This window comes from Jaculus jaculus, chromosome 8 (genome assembly GCF_020740685.1).
Source record: "Jaculus jaculus isolate mJacJac1 chromosome 8, mJacJac1.mat.Y.cur, whole genome shotgun sequence".
NCBI classification, from domain to species: domain Eukaryota; kingdom Metazoa; phylum Chordata; class Mammalia; order Rodentia; family Dipodidae; genus Jaculus; species Jaculus jaculus.
The window spans coordinates 108,138,393-108,160,903 of record NC_059109.1 but is presented as its reverse complement, the minus strand read 5'-3'; the positions used below and the strand labels follow the sequence as shown (position 1 = coordinate 108,160,903).

Here is a 22,511-nt window from a genome sequence, read left to right as displayed (position 1 = left end):
ATGTGGGAGAACTGAGGGCCCAGAAGCCAACCCTCATGTACGTGGCCAAGCGCTCCTCTACAGTGGTGCCCACACAGCACAGCAGACAAGGATGGCCACCTCAACAAACAGTCCACACATGAAAGAATGGTCTAAGCCTTACCTCATACCATGTCCAAAAATAAGCTCAAAATTTTTTTAAAAAAAGACTTATAATAAGCACTAAATCTACAACATATCTACAAGGAAACGGGATACTGGACTTGGCAATGCTTTCTTACTGTAACACCCAAGTCCTGGGCAACCAAAGCCAAGGCAGACAACTGGAACCCCATCACATTTAAGAACTACTCTTCAAAGCAGGCACAGAATGGGAGAAAGTATTTGCAAGTTGCATATCTGATCGGGAGGATAATAACCGATACACATGAGGAACTCCCACAATAACTCAATAGCGACAAAATAAGTATTCCAGCTGAAAGATGAACAAAGGAATTGATGTTCAATTCTCCAAAGAAGACTTACAAAATGACCAAGAATCATGAAAAAAATACACAATAACTCCTGGGGAGAAATACACATCAGAACTCAAATCCTTAAAAATCCTTTAAAAAGGGGGGCGCTGGGGAAATGGCTTAGCCATTAAGGCACTTGCCTGCAAGCATGAGAACTCCCCTTTGAATCCTCCAGATCCCACATAAAGCCAGACGCAAATGTCACAAGCATGCAATGTCACACATTTCCACAAGGGGGCGCACACGTCTGGCATTAATGCACAGAGGCTAAAAGGCCCTGGCATGTACATTCTCTTTCTCTGTGTCTATCTTCCTCTGTCTCTCTCTCTCTTTATCTCTCTCTGCCTCTTTCTCTTGCTTGCTCTCTCTCAAAAAAAACTTTTTTTAAGATAGGGAGAGGGCATAAGAGAAGGTAATAGGAGGGGATATAACAATAAAAAATGAAAACCCAAAGCTGGGTGTGGCGGTGCACACCTTTAATAACATTGGAGAGGCAGAGGTAGGAGGATTACCCTAAGTTTGAGGCCACCCTGAGATGACAGTGAATTCCAGGTCAGCCTGGTCTAGAGCAAGACCCTACCTCGAAAAACAACAAAACAAACAGAAAGTAAAAAGGGTTAGGGAGGACAGAGTAATTAAAACTTGTTTATTAATGATAGGAATGTAAAAACAAGGCAGCTGCTATGGAAAAAAATATATATAGATTCCTCAAAAACCTGAAAACAGAATTACTCTGCAACCTAGCCATGCTATGTTGAGTGTGCACTCAAAGGAATTGAAAGCAGAGTCTCAGATATTTGCACTTCCACAATCATTGCAACTAACCACCAAATAGGCAAGAGGTGGAAACAACCAAAGTGTCCATCAACACACAGAATGTAGCATGTCCATGCAGTGAAATATCACTTAACCTCAGAAAGGAAGACAGATGAATCGAGATCACACTATTCTACATACAACGTCATCACAAAGGGGCAGAGTAGACGATTCCATTTTCCTAGCTACATGCATACCCGGAAAGTAGAATGGTGATTGCCAAGGAATGTGGGGGTTCTACACCCCACTGTAGGATGGGGGTACTTTCAGTATTGCAAAAAGATGAAAAGGCTACAAAACAAAATCGATCAAGGTGACCGGATAAAGAAACATGATATGCACATGTGCATCCACATACACACACGTGCCTAGGACACACATAGCACAGGCATACACATATGCACACACACACAAAATGATGTGATGGGGAAAGAAAATCTTTTTATTTACAAAATGAATAAATTCAGAAGACTGATAAGTGAAGTGATTCACTCACACAATGACAATGCATGTGTAATCTTACTGACAGGATCTACATGCAATTCACATGTAATCTTACAGAATCTACAGATCGTGGGAGAGATGATAGAGAATAATACAAAGTTTTAGTGACTGAGTTTGGGGGTTGTACTGTCAACATGGTCACTGCAATTAGTAACATGGATGAAATCCTTGAAAATGAAAGTAAATCATAAATGTTCTTGCTACAAATAATGTTAAGATTAGGAAACAGTTGATATGTTAATATCTTGATTTAATCATTTCACAATGCACATAGATGTTAAGCCATAACTTCTTGTAGACTATAAACATAAAGATTTTTTGTCAATTTAAACCATAATGAGTCCAGAGGTAGTGACGAACAGTTCTGTAGCTCAACAATGTGAATATAGCTGATACTATTTAACTGTGCATTTAAAACAGTTAAGACAAAGCTGGGCGTGGTGGTGCACGCCTTTAATCCCAGCACTCGGGAGGCAGAGGTAGGAGGATCACCAAGAGTTTGAGGCCATCTTGAGACTACAGAGTAAATTCCAGGTCAGCCTGAGCTAGAGTGAAACCCTACCTCAAAAAAAAAAAAAAAAAAAAAAGAGGTTAAGACAGTGAATTCTTATATATTTTGTACCCCAATTAGAAAGTTAGGAATAAAAATATTTAAAAACAAGAAAGTGTCTGAAGGATGGTCTGCTTTCTGAAGCTGCTTGGACGTGTCCCACGGCACCTTTCCCTGGCCTCCCCAAGCCCTGCTGCACACGCTGCCAGTCTACTTGGAAGCTGCAAGCACCCTATGAACGTCCAGGAAAGGAAGCCAAGAAACAGATCATCAGAGTAACAGCAGACTTTTCCAAGCTGACGTGCAGTTAAGTCCCACTGTGTGAGATAACAAACGAAAAGGACCCACAGCAGCATGTCCTCAGGACATCAGAGCAGTCTACAAACACCTAGAGGGACAGAGAAAGGCAGGCCCCTGCTCCAGCACAGCATGGCACAGCCAGCGCCTCTACCCTAGGGGAAAGTCAAGGAACTGACACAAGCCATCCACACTGTGGGAAGAAGGCATCAAACTCGGAAGCTACCATGGTATTGAGTTCAGCACAAAGAGGAGGCAACCAGGACAGAGCAAGACAGGGGACCAGGGGCCTGGGTCCCCGCCAAGCCATGGGAACTGCTGCTGTGGGAGTGGGGGGCAGATGCCAGGGAACCACAAGCTGATCACATTTAGAAAATGACAGGACATAAGACAAGTTCGTGACAGAGCTGATGGAGCCTTTGGAAAATTAAGGGTAAGCACATTATCAATTCAGCAAACCCCAGAAAATGCTACCCTCTATAAAGCCAAACCTGGCACAAGACTGGAAATGTAACTGTGTCAACTTCTCAGTTCTGACAGTCACACAGTCTGCATGGTGGAGCCACATGCCGTGTGTGGAAGGATGAAAGCACCGAGGAAAGGCTGTTAGGACTGGTCAGGAGAAGTAACAGAAAAGCATGGCTACTAGGAACATGGACAAAAACACCCAAGAGAGTTGAAAATGGCTGCCTCTATGAGAAGGGGGCTTGCTATGTCAATGTATGCTTTTTAAATTAAAAAAAAAAATTAACCAGGTGACTGGAATGATTGTTCAGTAGTTAAGACACTTGCCTGTGAAGCTTAAGGACCCAGGTTCAATTCCCCAGTACCCATGTAAGCCAGATGCACAAGATGGTACATGCGTCTGGAACTTGTTTGTAGTGAATGGAGGACCTGGTATGTTCATTATCTCTCTGTCTCTTTCTCTCAGATGAATAAATAAACAAAATTTTAATCAGGCTAGAGAGAGATCTCACTGGTTAAGGAACTTGCCTACAAGGCCCAACAACCTGGGTTCAATTCCCCAGTACCCACATAAAGTCAGATACACAATGGCTCATGCATCTGGAGTTCATTTGTGGTGGCTGGAGGCTCTGGTGTGCCCATTCTCTCTCTTTCTGCTTACAAATAAAGAAATAAAAATATTTTTTCATAAGTTAGTAAGACCCAAGGAGAGAAACTACTACCCCTTGCACTTCAGCCAAGCCACAGCTGAAACCACAGAGGAACTGGGGAGATGAGCATGAGAGCTGCTTCCAAGGTGAAACTGATAACCAGCACCAGGGTGAAGGAGACAGACCCTGAGGACACTCAACACCTCAGACAGAGATCCAGAGGCTCCTGAGAGCTCATCACTGAAGTAGACTGAAAACACCCACCATGGCTCAGGGAATTTTGCAGGATGGGGGGAGATTGTAAGATCCACAGGTTGAGACATCATGCCCAGAGGCATTCATTCCCTCCCCTCCTCTCCTCCCACCCCCGCAAAATAACCCACAACCCCATAGGGAATACCTGCAACTCCACCGAGGAGAGTCCCCAATGGGATGAGGGCAGGGAGAAGGGAAAAGAGGGTATCGACACATGATGTATTCATATAAAATATGTTATTGGGGCTGGAGAGATGGCGTAGCGGTTAAGCACTTGCCTGTGAAGCCTAAGGACCCCGGTTCGAGGCTTGGTTCCCCAGGTCCCACGTTAGCCAAATGCACAAGGGGGCGCACATGTCTGGAGTTCGTTTGCAGTGGCTGGAAGCCCTGGCGCACCCATTCTCTCTCCCTCTCTCTCCCCCTCTATCTTTCTCTCTGTGTCTGTCGCTCTCAAATAAATAAATAAAAAATTTTAAAAAAATGTTGTTAATAATTATCATTTTTTAAACCCTGAAATGGAGCTGGGCATGGTGGCACATGCCTTTAATCCCAGTACTTATGAGGCAGTGGTAGGAGGATCGCCAAGAGTTCAAGGCCACCCTGAGATTACAAGTGAATTCCAGGTCAGCCCGGGCTAGAGTGAGACCCTACCTTGAACCCCTCCTCCCCCAAATTAATCCATGTGAGTACACTTCTTAGACAAAATAAAAACTGATTTCAATCCAATGGATTAACAAATCAGGGCACCTCAGGACACTGTCCCCTCTATGATCTAGTTACCTTTCACAGTTTCACAGGCCTCCACCTGACTCGGCAGAAAGAAGTTGAGACGCTATCTGAACCTTCTTTTTTTTTTTTTTTTTTTGCTTTTGCAAAGTAGGGTCTTGCTCTGGCCCAGACTGACCTGGAATTCACTATGTAGTCTTAGAGTAGCCTCCTACCTCCTACCTCCTACCTCTGCCTCTGAGTGCTGGGATTAAAGGCATGTGCCACCACACCCGGCCTTTTATTTTCAAGGAGAGAGAGAGAATATGAATGAGTGTACCAGCCACTTTGTTTATCTGCCTTTATGTGGGTACTGGGGAATCAAACCTGAGTCCTTTGGTTTTGCAGGTAAACACCTTAACTGATGAGCCATCTCTCCAGCCCAGAACCTGCAGTTTTGCTTCTCTTTCTCTGTTTTAGAGATTCAGATTTGCCCCTCAGTGGTGATATCCATTATCTAGCAGCTGCCCTGTTGGGAAGCTCTCCCTGGCATGTGGCACCCAGGTTATCCAGACCTGAGGCATGGTGCCCAGCTGGCATTCAGGTGAGCTCCCTCCAATCCTGCCACATCAACTGTGATAAACATGTCTTGCCACCCAACAAGGAGTAAAGGGCACTGAGGGGCAGGATGCAGCATGGGCATCAAGCCACTCTTCTCTAGGCGGGGGGGGCGGGGGGAAACCTAGGATGGATAAGCTTAGGGAACCAACCCTGCGCACTGTCCAGTTTCCTTCCTCCTGGAGAAGCACTGCTGTGGAGAGTCCCAGCCCCCTTTGGTTCCTGCCTGTGACATCACCAAGACAGCTGGTCTGTTCTGCCTTGTGTGAAAACTCTATATGGTATATTTGTGTTAACCCCACAAAATGAATTACACACATACACACATGCACACATACACGCACACAGTTTTTCATTATTCTCTGTTCCCAGCTTAACCTAGGTGTGGTGGTTTGATTCAGGTGTCCTCCATAAACTTAGGTGTTGTGAATGCTAGCTCCCCAGCTGATGGATATTTGGGAATTAACGCCTCCTGGAGGGAGTGTATTGTTGGGGGCGGGCTTATGGGCTTTATAGCCAGTTTCCCCATGCCAGTGTTTGTCACACCCTCCTGTTGCTATGGTCCACCTTCTGTTGGCCAGGGAGTGATGTCCACCCTCTGCTCATGCCATCGTTTTCCCCTGCCATCGTGGAGCTTCCCCTCAAGTCTGTAAGCCAAAATAAATCTCTTTTTCCCAGAAGCTGCTCTTGGTTGGGTGATTTCTACCAGCAATGCGAACCGGACTGCAACACTAGGTGGGGAATCTTTAACACCTGGGTCTACACCAGCAGCCTTGGGTGTTTCCAGCAGGACAGGCATGACCCCAGGCCATCAACCTGCAGCATGGCCACAGACCCACAGGAAGGAGACCCATACCAGACTGACCTGTGCTCCAGACTGGCCTGACTCTTAGTTTGACATAAGCACAGCCATGGGCTTCAGGCCCAGCCAAAAGGTAGTGAATAGCAGACACTTACAGGGGAGGGGCTCCTGAGACTGTGCGCCAGAACCAGCCCCTCCCATGAACTGCCAATTTGACCAGATGATCAGAGCACTTTTTATTCTGCACAGTCTGGTGGATACTTGTAAATATCACCCAAACAGCTAAACACAGACTGGGGCCATTTCCTCCAGGAGCACTGACATCCTAGAGACCAAGACTCTGCTGTCCTGTGTACTTAGTGGCATCGTCTGGAATATGTAAGGAGCCAGGGAACAGCCACATTCCTACTGCCAAGTCAGTGGAGACAGGACATGGGTCATATGTCAGTGTTCTATGGCACCAGGAAAGACAGCCCTTACTGAACAGAGACATGGCAAAGCTGCCTCCACAGCTAGGAGCCAGGCCCTTTTCCCCAGGTTTCTCTACAATCCTTGGGACCCTGCTTGGACACAGCTTCTGAAATTGGACTCTTGGGGTTGCTGACATAGCTGGTTATGTGGTGAATGGTTACGGAGAATGCTGAGATCTGCATGTGCAGAAGCCACAGCTTACCCTGATTCCTCACTGCAATGTTCCTACCACTACCACCACCATGACTAATGCCCCACTCCATAAGCGTCCACATTCTCAGTCTTCAGGCTGCACAAATCCTATTTCTAGAAGTGCCTCACTGCCTCCCTTTCCACCCACTGTGGAAAAGCAATCAAGGAACCCGTAGTGTGTGAGCCACAGGAGGTCTGTCTAGATTCCTCAAGGCTTTCTCATGAGGGCAGAGCCCAGAACACCCTGTCCTCTCTAATCCTCCCACAGACACACGGGAGGAAGAATGGTAGTATGGGAAGCGCCTTCCCTGAACTCACAGGTATCCCTGGGGTGGTCCCCTGGGTTCACTTATCTAGCACTGCTCCCCAGCAACCCTGCTGGTTCCCAAGGTGGCTACTTGCCTACACAAAGTGATGTGTTATAAACAATAAACACTATTTACTTGAGAATGTCAAAGGTCTCCTCCATTTCTTCAACATTCAGAATGAATTATTATTCCTTAGGATTCCACACATTTAGAATATGAGCACATCAAATCACCCAAAAGCCTGGCCAGCGTACAGCAGCTAGCTGCAAAACCAGGCAATAGTCCAGAGAAAGAGGAACACTTGGTTTCTTGTTGCTAAAATTAAAATAAGCAGCCTCAATAGTTCTAATGCTAAAGCTTAATTTAAAATTCAAATGCAAGCATTGCTACCAGGTCAAGCAAAAGCCTATTCATCCAGGAGTAAAAGCTAGCTGCAAACCGACTGCAGGACAGGGCAGCCCTCTGGAGGCGGAAGAGGGTGTTGGCTTGTACTTCATTTATGCCCTACTGAGAGGAATCTAACAAGTATCCCTGAGAACTGGCTGGGTATTATGCACAAGGGAGAGAATCTAACTGCCCAGAAGCAGGGTAGGTGTGAAGACTTCTGGGGACGTTGGTACTCCTGCAAGAGAATACAGTTCCAATCAATGCTTTCCATGACATCTGCTCACCCAGAATTATTCATTCATTAAGACCAAGGGTAGCCATTCCAGGTCACTTCAGCCTTTACCTGGGAAGATGTTATGACCCAATTAAACACTGCAGCCTGTGGCAAGAGATGGTGTCTGTAAAAGGTGATTAGGAGGAAGGCCCTGCCCTCAGTGAGTGAGTCAATCTCATGACCTTGAGAGATGTCCATTATAAAAGTGCCGGGTTCCCTCTGGCTCTCGTCCTTTCTCCTCCAGCACAAGATGACACAGCAAAAGGCCTGCAACAGGTGTTGGCACCTAGATACGGGGTTTCCCAGCCTTTACACTGTGAGAAATAAGCCCCTTCCTCTCTAGTTTTTTTCTTCTTCTTTCTTTGGTATATATGTGTGTGGTGTGGTATATACACATGGGCATGTGCATGCCCCAAGTACACACATGCCGAGGCCAGAGGACAACATCAAGTGTGCTCCTCTATCAACCATTCATCTGTTTCCTTGAGACAGGGTTTCTCACTGAATTTGAAGCTGCCATTTTTATCAGTCAGACTGGCTGACCAGTGAGCCCAGCGATTTTCTGCTCTCTCCTCCCCACAGGACTGGGTTATATGTGTGCATGGCCACACTCAACTTTTTATGTGAGTGCTGGGGAATCAAACTCAGCCAGTCTCCGGCCCTCTGAGGCCCTCAGTGGGCAAGCACTCTTACCACTGAGCCATCTCCCTGGTCCCTTTCCCCATTTCTGTTTTTTTTTTTCTTTTTCTGGTGTCTTATGATGTTGAACACATCTCATATACTCAGGTGATCCTCCCACCTTGCCCGACAAAGTTCTTTTCTTTTTAACATTAAAAAAAATATTTTTATTTATTTGAGACAGAGACAGGGAAAGAAAGAGTGAGTGAGAATGGGCCCACTAGGGTCTCTAACCACTGCAAACAAACTCCAGACACATGTGCCACCATATGCATCTGGCTTTGGTGGGACCTGGAGAATTGAACCTGGGTCCTTAGGCTTTGCAGGCAAGCATCCTAACTGCTGAGCCATCTCTCCAGTTCCACACAAAGTTCTGAGACAACAAAATGGTACAGTAACACACATGTATTTCCCTTGTGACTTACCCAGTCTCTAGCCTTCTGTTAAAGCAATACGGAACAGATCAAGGCACCAGGCAACAACAGAAAAAGTAAAATAAAACAGACTTCGTGGAAATTAAAATCTATCAAAAGACATTACTGAAAGCTGGAGAGATGGCTTAGTGGTTAAGCGCTTGCCTGTGAAGCCTAAGGACCCGGGTTTGAGGCTCAATTCCCCAAGACCCAAGTTAGCCAGATGCACAAGGGGGCATACGTGTCTGGAGTTCATTTGCAGTGGCAGGAGGCCCTGGTGAGCCCATTCTCTCTATCGCCTCTTTCTTTCTCTCCCTGTTGCTCACAAATAAATAAATAAAAATAAACAAGGGCTGAAGAGATGGCTTAGCGGTTAAGCGCTTGCCTGTGAAGCCTAAGGACCCCGGTTCGAGGCTCGGTTCCCCAGGTCCCACGTTAGCCAGATGCACAAGGGGGCGCACGCGTCTGGAGTTCGTTTGCAGAGGCTGGAAGCCCTGGCACGCCCATTCTCTCTCTCTCCCTCTATCTGTCTTTCTCTCTGTGTCTGTCGCTCTCAAATAAATAAATAAAAATTTTTAAAAATTAATAAATAAACAAAAAAAGGAAAAAGACATTACTAAGAAAGACAAACTATGCAAAATAGAAGGACGTGTTTATGAAGAACCCAGACTTCTGATTAAGATGGTGGCGTAGGTACCATGCCAAAGCAGCCTGGGGGGGGGGAGACTGAAAAAACTCAGCAAAATACACACTTTTACTAAAAAGTGAGGTGTATAGGAAATTGAAATGGCAGCAGAGAAGTAGGAGAGATCCAGAACATCCAGAGCCCGCACAGGTCGGCAAAAAGCGGCCCTGGCAGGACCGCGACCGCGGCAGCAGTGCACCAGAAAGCCGCCGGGCTCGGCTTGAGCTGCAGGAAAAGCCAGGAGAGGGGAGCTTCCACTCACACTGGAGCTCCCCACAACTGAAGAAATGTGAAGGGAGAGTGGCAGTGAACAATGGAGGAGCAGATCACAAGGTAGAAGAACACGTGGGACAGCAAGAGAAACTGAGCAGCTGCAGATCCCTCACCTCCCTCACCGCCTGTGCCCAGCTCCAGCAAACAGAGGAGTGGTCCTGGGACCGGCCACGCCAACTTGAGCCGAGAGTGGGACAGAAGCAGGAGCAGAGTCCCACAGCAACATCAGTGGCTCCGGCACCGGCAACAGCAGGCCCAGCAGCGGCAGATCCAGCAGTGGCAGCTTCAGTGGCAGCAGTGGCAGCTACAGCAGTGGCAGCAGCAGCAGTATATCCAGCAATAGCAGCTTCAGCAGCAGCAGCAACAGACCCAGCAGCGGCAGCTTCAGCAGCAGCAGTAGCGGTTCCAGCAGCGGGGGGGTGCCAATCTGCAGGGCCACAGATGCCAGGCTCGGTTTGCCCCGCAGGAAAAGCCAGTGCTCAGCTCCAGAAATCAGAACAGCAGCCCAACGACCCAGCCAGCAACTTGACTGAGACCAAAATCATCCAAGGTAACTTGGATTGCACCAGGAAAGGGTCTCACTTGGTCACAAGCTGACTTGCATCCCTCAACAGACCAGAAATCTTAACCTCTTTGTTGATAGAGGATCTGGTTGTTATAATAACTACTCTTGCATAAATACTTGGTGCTATTTTTGATTGAATATGTACAGTATTTAGTTAAATTTTAGAACCTACCTGTATTTTATTCCACTCAGCCTACTTGAATATTCCCATAGCAGGGAAACTCAACCCCTAGGAACACCTTTGTAGATACCCTGAGAGTCTTAAGAGCCACACCTAACACCTTAACCTCCTACACTGAAGATATAGAACATCAGATCAACTGACATTGCTAAGAATAAGCAGTTAGCTAGAAAATCCAAGCATTAACTTAATCCAAGATACAAAATTATATACATTATAACACAAGAAACACTAAAAAACAAGACAATAAAAATCCACGTAAAAGTACTAATGCATCAGAAATGACCTCCAGTGAGAATGAGTTAGAGGAAATGCCTGAGAAAGATTTCAAAAGAATGATTGTAAATATGTTCAAAGAAGTCAAAGAATAAATCAAAAGAATCAAAGAGGAAATCAAAGGAGTAAAAGAGGAAATCAAAGAAGACACAGGACACCAATTTAATGAAATAAAGAAGGGAATATAAGACATGAATAAGGAAATAGAAATATTAAGAAAAAACAGTCAGAATTACTAGCAAAGAAGAACACAGTTAATGAAATAAAAAACTTTGTAGAAAATCTCATCAGTAGAATGGATGAAGGAGAGGACAGAATATCTAAGCTAGAAGACCAGGTGGCAGATCTAATACAGGCCAACAAAGAGAAAGACAAACTTATAGAAAAGTTTGAGATGGGTCTTTCAAGATATTCAGGACACTACAAAAAGATCAAATATAAGAATTCAGAGCATAGTAGAAGGAGAAGAATTTCACTCCAAAGACATAGTAGGCGTCCTCAACAAAATCATAGAAGAAAACTTCCCCCAAATTGGGAAAGAGATGCCAATGCAGATACAGGAAGCATTTAGAACCCCAGCCAGACAAAAACCTGGAAAGAACCTCTCCTTGCCATATTATAATAAAACTACCAAACACACAAACCAAAGAAAAAATACTGAAAGCAGTTAGAGAGAAAAATCAAGTTACCTACAAAGGCAAGCCCATCAGGATTACAGCAGATTATTCAACACAAACTTTAAAATGCCAGAAGGGCTTGGGGTGATATATTCCAAGTTCTGAAAGATAACAACTGTCAACCAAGGTTACTTTATCCTGCAAAGCTATCCATTCAAATAGAAGGAGAAATAAGGACATTCCATGACAAAAGCAGGTTAAAGGAGTATTTGAAGACAAAACCAGCTCTACAAAAAATACTTGATAGTATCCTCCATGCTGAAGAAAAGGAAAAGCATACATATAAGGAACCTGGAAAAAACAAGCAATACTCAAATACTAGTTAACACAAGAGAGCAAAGGTAAAACCAGAACCACACACACACACAAAAAAAATGGCAAACATAAATACGCACCATTAAATATTATCTTTCAATATTAACAGCCTCAATGCCCCAACCAAAAGATATAGGTTTGCAGACTGGGTTAAAAAGCAGGATCCTAAAATTTGTTGTCTCCAAGAAACTCAACTTTCTAAAAGGATAGACATTACCTTAGGGTGAAAGGTTGGAAAACAGTGTTTCAAGCAAATGGGTCTAGAAAACAAGCAAGGGTTGCATTCATAATATCTGACAAAGTAGACTTCAGTCCAATGTTAGTCAAGAAAGATAAGGAAGGTCACTCTATATTGATTAAGGGCACACTCCAACAGGAGGACAGTACAATCCTAAACATATATGCACATAACATAGGGGCTCCAAAATTCATCAAACAAACACTATTAGAACTAAGGTCACAGATAACACCAAACACAGTGGTGGTGGGTGACTTTAACACCCCATTCTCATCAATTGACAGGTCAACCCGGGAAAAAAATAATCAGAGAGGCATGTGGACTAAATGAGGTCATAGAAGGAATGAACCTAACAGATATATACAGGACATTTCATCCAAATGCTGCAGAATATACATTCTTTTCAGCAGCACATGGAACATTCTCTAAAATAGACCATATATTAGGACACAAAGCAAGTCTTAACAAATTCAGGAACACTGAAATGATTCCTTGCATTCTATCTGACCACAGTGGAATTAAACTACAAATCGGTAGCAAGAAAGGCTATAGAGCATACACAAAATCATGGAAACTAAACAATACACTACTATATGATGAATAGGTCAATGAAGAAATCAAGAAGGAAATCAAAAAATTTATAGAGTCAAACCATAATGAGAACACAACATACCAAAATCTCTGGGACACAATAAAGGCAGTTCTCAGAGGTAAATTTATAGCCTTAAGTGCCTACATTAAGAAATTAGAAAGGTCGCAAGTAAACAACCTAATGTTTCACCTTAAAGCCTTGGAAAAAGAAGAACAAGGCATACCAAAAATCAGTAGATGGGAAGAAATAATAAAAGATATGGGCAGGAATTAATAAAATAGAAACAGGGCTGGAGAGATGGCTTAGCGGTTAAGCGCTTGCCTGTGAAGCCTAAGGACCCCGGTTCGAGGCTCGGTTCCCCAGGTCCCACGTTAGCCAGATGCACAAGGGGGCGCACGCGTCTGGAGTTCGTTTGCAGAGGCTGGAAGCCCTGGCGCGCCCATTCTCTCTCTCTCCCTCTATCTGTCTTTCTCCCTGTGTCTGTCGCTCTCAAATAAATAAATAAAAAATGAACAAAAAATATTTAAAAATAAATAAATAAATAAAATAGAAACAACAACAACAAAAAACAATCCAAAGAATCAATGAAACAAAGAGTTGGTTCTTTGAAAGGATAAACAAGATTGATAAGACCTTAGCAAATCTGACCAAAAGAAAGAGAGAAGAGACACAAATTAATAAAATTAGAGATGAACAAGGTAACGTCACAACAGATTCCACAGAAATACAAAAAAATCATAGGGACATACTATAAAATCATATAATCCAAAAAGTATGAAAATCTGAAAGAAATGCATGATTTCCTTGATTTATATGACCTACTTAAATTAAATGAAGATGAGTTTAATCACTTAAAAGACCTAAAACAAGCATGGAGATCTGAACAGTTATCAATAATCTCCCAACTAAAAAAAGCCCAGGCCCAGATGGATTCACTGCTGAATTTTACCAGACCTTTAAGGAAGAGCTAAAACCATTGCTTCTTAAGCATTTCCAGGAAATAGAAAAAGAAGAATTCTATCAAACTCCTTCTATGAAGCCAGCATCACCCTGATACCAAATCCAGGCAAAGATAGGACAAAAAAGGAAAATTAGAGACCAATCTCCCTCATGAACATAGATGCAAAAATTCTCAACAAAATATTGGCAAACAGAATACAAGAATGTATCGAAAAGATTATTCACCCTGACCAAGTAGGCTTTATCCCAGTGATGCAGGGATGGTTCAATATACGCAAATCTATAAATGTAATACATTATATAAATGGGTTGAAGGACAAAAATCACATGATCATCTCATTAGATGCAGAGACAGCATTCGATAAGATCCAACATCCCTTCATGATAAAAGTCCTACAGAGACTGGGAATAGAAGGAACATATCTCAATATAATAAAAACTATTTATGACAAGCCTACAGCCAATATATTCTAAATGGGGAAAAACTGGAAGTTTTTCCAATAAAATCAGGAACAAGACAAGGGTGTCCACTGTCCCCACTTTTATTTAATATAGTACTGGAAGTCTTAGCCATAGCATTAAGACAAGAGACACACATAAAAGGAATACAAATTAGAAAGGAAGAGATCAAGTTATCATTATTTGCAGATGACATGATTCTATACATAAAGGACCCTAAAGACTCTACTAGCAAACTGTTAGAGCTGATCAAAACCTACAGCCATATAGCAGGATACAAAATAAATACACAGAAATCAGTAGCCTTCATATATGCTAACAACAAACACACAGAGGATGAAATCAGAGAGTCACACCCATTCACAATTGCATAAAAAAAATAAAGTACCTTGGAATAAACCCAACCAAGAAAGTAAAGATTCTCTACAATGAGAACTTTAAAACACTCAAGCGAGAAATTGCAGAAGACACTAGAAAGTGGAGAAACATCCCTTGAAAGTACCTTGGAATAAACCCAACCAAGAAAGTAAAGATTCTCTACAATGAGAACTTTAAAACACTCAAGCGAGAAATTGCAGAAGACACTAGAAAGTGGAGAAACATCCCTTGTTCCTGGATTGGAAGAATCAATATTGTGAAAATGGCAATCTTACCTAAAGCAATCTACACATTTAATGCAATCCCTATCAAAATTCCAAAGGCTTTCTTCATGGAAATAGAAAAAACAATCCAAAAATTCATTTGGAATCACAAAAAACCTCGAATATCTAAAATAATACTGAGCAACAAAAGTAAGGCTGGTGGTATCACCATACCTGATTTTAACCTATACTACAGAGCCATAGTAACAAAAACAGCATGGTATTGGCACAAAAACAGACATGTAGATCAGTGGAACAGAATAGAGGACCCAGATGTAAGTCCAGGAAGCTATAGCCACCTGATATTCAATAAAAATGCCAAACATGCTCATTGGAGAAAGGACAGCCTCTTCAGCAAATGGTGTTGGAAAAACTGGATATATATCTGTAGAAGGATGAAAATAGATTCTTCTCTCTCTCCATGCACAAGAATTAAGTCCAACTGGACTAAAGACCTTAACATCAGACCTGAAACTCTGAAACTGCTAGAGGAAAAAGTAGAGGAAACCCTTCAACATATTGGTCTTGGCAAAGACTTTCTGAATACAACCCCAATTGCTCAGGCAATAAAACCACAGATTAATCACTGGGACCTCATGAAATTACAAAGATTTTACACTGCAACGGACACAGTGAAATAAAGCAAAGAGGCAACCTACAGAATGGGAAAAAATCTTCGCCAGCTATATATCTGATAGAGGATTAATATCTAGGATATACAAAGAACTCAAAAAGTTAAATACTAAGGAATCAAACAAGCCAATCAAAAAATGGGCTATGGAGCTAAATAGAGAATTCTCAAAGAAGAAATACGAATGGCATATAAGCATCTAAAAAAATGTTCTACGTCAGTAGTCATCAGGGAAATGCAGATTAAAAGACTGAGATTCCATCTCACTCCTGTCAGATTGGCCACCATCATGAAAACAAATGATAATAAATGTTGGCAGGGATGTGGTAAAAGAGGAACCCTTCTATACTGCTGGTGGGAATGCAATCTGGTCCAGCCATTGTGGAAATCAGTGCGGAGGTTCCTAAAATAGCTAAAGATTGATCTACCATATGACCCAGCTATAGCACTCCTAGGCATATATCCGAAGGACTCATCTCATTTCCTTAGAAGTACCTGCTCAACCATGTTTATTGCTGCTCAATTTATAATAGCTGGGAAATGGAACCAGCCTAGATATCCCTCAACTGAAGAGTGGATAATGAAGATGTGGCACATTTATACAATGGAGTTATACTGAACGGTAAAGAACAAGGAAGTGATGAGATTTGCAGAAAAATGGATGGATCTGGAAAGGATTATACTAAGTGAGGTAACCCAGGCCCAGAAAGCCAAGTGCCACATGTTCTCCCTCATATGTGGATCCTAGCTACAGATGATTGGGCTTCTGCATGAGAAGGAACATACTTAGTAGCAGAGGCCAGTAAGTTAAAAAGGAGATCTAAAGGGAAGAGAAAGGAAGGGAAGAGGGTACTTAATAGGTTGTTATTGTATATATGTAACTACAATGATTGAGATGGGGAAGTAATATGATGGAGAATAGAATTTCAAAGGGGAAAGTGCAGGGGGGTGAAGGGAGGGTATTACCATGCGATATTTTTTATAATCATGGAAAATATTAATAAAAATTGTGATATAAAAATGGAAAGTGGGATGGAGGGATGGCTTAGTGGTTAAGGTGCTAGCCTACAAAGCCAAAGGACCCAGATTCAATTCCCTCAGGACCCATGTAAGCCAGATGCAGAAGGTGGTACATGCATCTGGAGTTCATTTGCCGTGGCTGGAGGCCCTGATGCACCATTCTCTCTATCTCTTTCCCTTTCTCTCTCTCTGTTTCAAATAAATAAATTAAAATATTTTTTAAAATAAAATAAAAATGGAGAGTAGTATTCCTCACCCAAATTAGAGAACCCTTACAACTCAGTAACAACCACCACCAAATTCAAGGTGAAATTAAATTCAACAAATTGTTTGAATAGATACTTCTTGAAAACAAATATTTGAATCTATATAAGCACAATGAAAAGATCTTTAACATTATGAGTCATTAGGAAAACACGAGCTTCCTTTTCAAACCCACTGGGTTGGCTATCATCAATAAACAGAAAATAGCAAGCGGTGGTGAGGATGTGGAGAAAATGATGCCCTCATTCATCGCTGGTAAGAATATTACAGTCCTTGGAAAAAGCTTGGCAGTTCCTCAAAATGTTAAATATAGAATTAATCACCCACCATATGATGCACCAATTGTACTTGTAGGAAAATACCCAAAAGAAGTGAAAGCAGGGGCTGGAGAGATGGCTCAGTGGCTAAGCGCACTTCTTTGTGAGGACAGGAGGGGGCCTGAGAGATCACCTGGGTTTGAATCCCAGGACCCGCAGAGACAGCTGGGTGTGACCATGTGTGTCTGTAACCCCAGTCCCGTAGGGCAACAGAGACTCAAGAACCACAGGAGCTTGTGAAAAATCCGCCAACTCCAGGATTTGGACTCAAGAACAGGCAGAAGAGTGATGGAGCAGGACATCTGCATTCCATCCCAGCCACCACAGATGAGCACACAGCATGCTGCACGGGCATATATACCTGCATCACACACACACACACACACACACACACACATGAGCACACAGGATGCTGCATGGGCATGTATACCTGAATCACACACACACACGCACACACATGTGTGAGCACACAGGATGCTGCATGGGCATGTATATCTGCATCTCTCACACACACACAATAAAATAAGAACGAAGCCATGTGTGGTGGTGCACACCTTTAATCCCAGCACTCAGGAGGCAGAGGTAGGAGGATCACCATGAGTTCAAGGCCATCTTGAGACTCTATCATGAATTCCAGGTCAGCCTAGATTACAGGGTGAGACTCTACCTAGAAAAAAACAAAAAATAAAAATAAAATAAGAAAGAAGTGAAAAGCAGAAACTGAGGCAGATATTCATACACCAATATTTTTGCAACACTATTCACATTAACAAAAAGCTGACATGGTGAGCCAGGCATAGTGGCACATGCCTTTAGTCTCAGCACTCAGGAGGCAGAGATAAGAGAATCACTGCGAGTTCAAGGCCATCTTTTATTTTTTATTTTTGTTTATTATTGACAATGTCCATAATTATAGAGGAACAAACCATAATTCTCTCCCCCCACTTTCTCCTTTACAATTCCACTCTCCAGCATATCCCCTCCACTTCTCAATCAGTCTTCCTTTTATTTTGATGTCATCATCTTTTTCTTCTATTATACTAGTCTTGTATAGGTAAGCACTCATCTTTTAAATGGAATGATGTTCTGATACATGATTCAGTATGGATGGACCTTAAAAACAAGCTAAATGAAAGCTGGGTGTGGTGGCACATGCCTTTAATTCCAGCACTTGGAAGGCAGAGGTATGAGGGTTGCCATGAGTTCGAGGCCACCCTGAGACTCCATAGTGAACTCCAGGTCAGCCTGAGCTAGAGTGAGACCCTGCCTCGAAAAAAAAAAAAAAAAAGAGAGAGAGAGAGAGAGAGAGAGAGAAAGGAAAATGAAATAAGCCAAATACAGTGGACACAGGTATGATTCCATTTCAAGAGCTGTCTCAAGCAGTCAAGTCTGAGTCACAGAGCAGAACAGACATGCTGTATGTGGCTGGAATATGTGTGGTCCCCATTAATTCAAATGTTGAGATAACCCCACAGTACCGTGGTGTTGGGAGGCAGGCCTTTGGGAAATGATTTGGTCTTCATTAATGTTCTCAGAGGCCTTACGACCAGCAAGAAGTCACATCTAGGGAGTCTGGAATGATCCCAGTAGCTCAGAACAGCATGTTACTATATTGTGATAGGAGGTGAGGGGGGCTAAGGAACTGAAGAACAGAAAATAAGAAACATTCATAGAAAGCTGGTCAGCATCCTTCAGCCTACTTCAACTTTGGTGGCACACACCTTTAATTCCAGAGGTAGGAGGATTGCTGTGAGTTCAAGGCCTCTCTGAGACTACTTAGCAGATTCCAGCTCAGCCTGGGCTGGAGCAAGACCCTACCTCAAAAAGCCAAAAAAAAAAAGGCCCAAAGTGAGGTCAGGGGAAGAGATTGAGTAAAGGAAAGGTGGAGGAGGGCTAATCAAGATCTAAGAGGATATAAATAAATCATGGAAAAGCCAGGCATGGTGGTGCACACCTTTAATCCTAGCACTTGGGAGGCAGAGGTAGGAGTATCACTGAGAGTTCAAGGCCACCCTGAGACTCCATAGTGAATTCCAGGTCAACCTGAGCTAGAGTGAAAACAACAACAAAAATCATATGCAATCCTACTTTTTTGGACAATGGAACACTCAGGAGCCATGGACTGTTGCTAGAAAATTTTCAGTGCCAGGGCTGGGATACCTTCCAGTGAGTTGTTTGCCAGGTAGGTCCCTGATGCCTCCAAAACATTACAGGCCATTGCTGAGGCCCTTGTTCCCTACCAGGAATAGATGGTAAGACCCTATTGCTGAAGACTCCACATACTTGGGCTGCAAGGCCACTGAGAAATCCTGCTGGAACTGAGCTGAGAATCTCCTCCATGTAGACCAGCTGACAGAAAGCTGGAAGAAGCCATTCTGCATGCAGTTCAATGGTAGAAAGAGAAGTCACCAGTGAAGGTACTCAACAGTGGACACTGCAAGCCTTATAATTGACCAGCCAGGCCAAATGAGCCAACAGGTACAATAGTGGCACGTCTATCACGGTGGAAACCAACTGCCCTCTAATTGGACTGGAGGCCCGCTCCATGGGAGGGAATACATCCCTGATACTGAAATCTTAAAACAGCCCTAGGGGTGTAATGTCTGCTGTTGTCTGGCTAAATGTATATACTACGCTTATCAAACTGCCCAGTAAGCACTTCTCTTAATGTTCATACCCTTATATTGATGCTACTCTCACTTTTGGTAGAGAATCTTCTTTTCAGATGGCAGTGGCCTTGGGATGACTCAGAAGGCATCAAGGTGCTAGAAAGAAGTGACTGGAATGCTAAGTACAGTAATATCTCTATCACATCTTCCAAGGCTCAGGGTCTAATGTGGAAGAGGTGGCGGAAAGAATATAAGAGCCAAAGGAAGGGTAGGACTCCTTACAACATGCTCCCCCCAGACACAAAATGGCCTGGATATCCATGACCTCACAGTACCTGACACTACCTACACAAGACCATCATAAGAGGAGGAAAAGATCATGACATCAAAATAAAAGAGAGACTGAGACTGATTGAGGTGTGGAGGTGTGGTGGTTTGATTCAGGTGTCCCCCATAAACTTAGGTGTTCTGAATGTTAGTTTGCCGCTGATGGAGATTTGGGAATTAAGGCCTCCTGGTTGGAGTGTATTGTTGGGGTAGGCTTATGGGTGTTATAGCCAGTTTCCCCATGCCAGTGTTTGGCACACTCTCCTGTTGCTATTGTCCATCTTATGTTGGCCAGGGGGTGATGTCCACCCTCTGCTCATGCCATCGATTTCCCTGCCATCGTGCAGCTTCCCCTTGAGCCTGTAAGCCAAAATAAATCTCTTTTTCCCAAAAGCTGCTCTTGGTTGGATGATATCTACCAGCAACGTGAACTGGACTGCAACAGGAGGGGATATGATGGAGAATGGAGTTTCAAAGGATAAAGTGGGGGGAGGGAGGGTATTACCATGGGATATTTTTTATAATCATGGAAATTGTTAATAAAAATTTGGGAAAAAAGTATAAATCCAAAAATACAAAGGCCAAAGCAGTCTAGATTAACTTTTTTCTTGAACGATCTACATAAAATAGTTTCAGGTGTCTCACAAGTCTCAAGCACAGGTGTAGTTCTCATCCAGTTTTTCTTTTCTGTGGGGAAGAGCGGGACAAAAGTAATCTCAAGGCAGGGACCTAGAGAGACGTCTCTTGTCATCTCCCTTCAACATAGGTGCTAGGCTATGTCAGGCCCACAGTGCCATACATGAGGTAATTGCAACAATATTTATTTATTTATGAGAGAGAGAGAGAAAAACAAAGAGAGGGAGAGAATGGGCACAACAGGGCTTCTAGCCACTGGAAATGAACTCCAGACACAGGAGCTACCATGTGCAGCTGTTTTGGGTGGGTTTTGGAGAATTGAACCTGGGTTCTTAGGCTTCATAGGCAAGTGTCTTAACCACTAAGCAATTTCTCTAGCCCTTATTTATTTTTATTTAAGATAAATTTATTTACTTATGTGCACTTTTGTGTGCATAGGCATGCCATGGTCTTCTGCACTACTGCAAACAAATCCAAGATGCATGTACTACTCTGCATCTGTTTTTACATGAATGCTTCAGGTTTCTGGGTCATACAAGCAGTCAGTACCACATATGGGGTGCAGTCAGTCCAGGGAGCACTTTCTCATGCTCAGGGTGTCGCCCTCGGTCCCCTCTGTTACCATACCTTCGAGACTGCCAACCTTGAGACCAGTCCCAGTGTAGCATCTCCCTTGCATTCTTACATCACTTCTTCTTGTGACTATGCGATACTCAGCCAGTCCTTCGCTGATGAGAGTTAGCTCACTTTTAATCTTTTGCCATTATAAAAACTGCTGCAGTGGATAAATTCCCAGAATAAAGCTTGCATATCATAAGTACATCTTTTTTAAAAATAATTTTTATATGCTTATTTGCAAGCAGAGTGAGATAAAGAGAAGAGAGACAGAGAGAATGGGTACCCCAGGATCTCCAGTCGCTGCAGATGAACTCCAGATGCATGTACCACTTTGTGCATCTGGTTTTATGTTGGTACTGGGGAATCAAACCCTGATCATTAGGCTTTGCTGGCAAGTGTCTTAACAGCTAAGCCATCTCTCTAGTCCCATGAGTATGTCTTCTTCAATATAGACCAATATGCTGATTACCTGTCCTTCACATAAATGATGCCAATTTATGTCCCACCATAACATGTAAGAATGTTTTTCCGATCTGTGAAGAGGAAAGTGGGGGAGATGAGGGAATTATCATGGTTTATTTTCTGCAAATATGGAAGTTCTCAATAGAAAGGAAAAAAGAAAACCTAAACAAACAAAAAGGAATGTTTTTCCATGCTCTAGCAACATAACATGTTACCAGAATTGAAATTTTTTTCCAAAATAGATTAAAAACCACTATTTTACTAATTTAAAAAAAAGTTTATTTTTATTTTAATTATTTGAGAAAGAGATAAAGAGGCAGATAGAGAATGGGTACTCAGGGCTTCTAGACACTGCAAATGAACTCCAGACACATGTGCCACCTTGTGCATCTGGCTTACATGGATACTGGGAAATTGAACCTGGGTCCTTAGGCTTTGCAGGGAACCAAAACTAGTATTTTAGAGTTTGGGGACAAACAGCTTTTTGAAGAAACGAGCAGTTATTCAATACTTATTCCATGTAAGTCTTAGATAACTTGGTGGAATAAAAAAGATATCAAAGAACTGTTCTCTGTTCCTGAGGCTGAAATCAGGGAGGACGCACGACTGGTAGAATGCACACAGGGTATCTTTATGGGCATGAGCCAAGCTCCTTGTGAGAGCTGCCATGGTCTGCTCAAAAGGAAGAGGCGAACGCTAATCAAATTGAAATGTGGGTAAAGTATTCTCTCAGTTAAACCTGAGTGCTCAGCAGTGGGTTTCAAATGTGTCCCAACTGCCCTGAAGTGGTGGCTGGTCTTCAGGACCTCCCCTGCCACTGCCTTTGCCAGTGGTACAACTCTCCTGTGCTGAGCCAAGACCTCGGAATTCTTGACACAGTTCCCTG

The 22,511-nt window shown here is 43.1% G+C and overlaps 1 protein-coding gene across 4 annotated transcripts in view; it reads right to left on the bottom strand.

Annotated features, from left to right (window-relative positions):
- Window positions 1-22,511, bottom strand: part of Ninl (ninein like) — a 129,505-nt gene that overhangs the window by 73,833 nt on the left and 33,161 nt on the right. Inside the window, exon 1 of one of the 4 annotated variants that reach the window (XM_045156031.1) lies at window positions 9,951-9,971. The exons of the other annotated variants lie outside the window; for them this stretch is intronic. The gene's annotated coding sequence lies outside the window, so the exon portion shown is untranslated. Of the gene's footprint in view, window positions 1-9,950; window positions 9,972-22,511 lie in introns of those variants that run through there. 4 annotated transcript variants of the gene reach the window in all.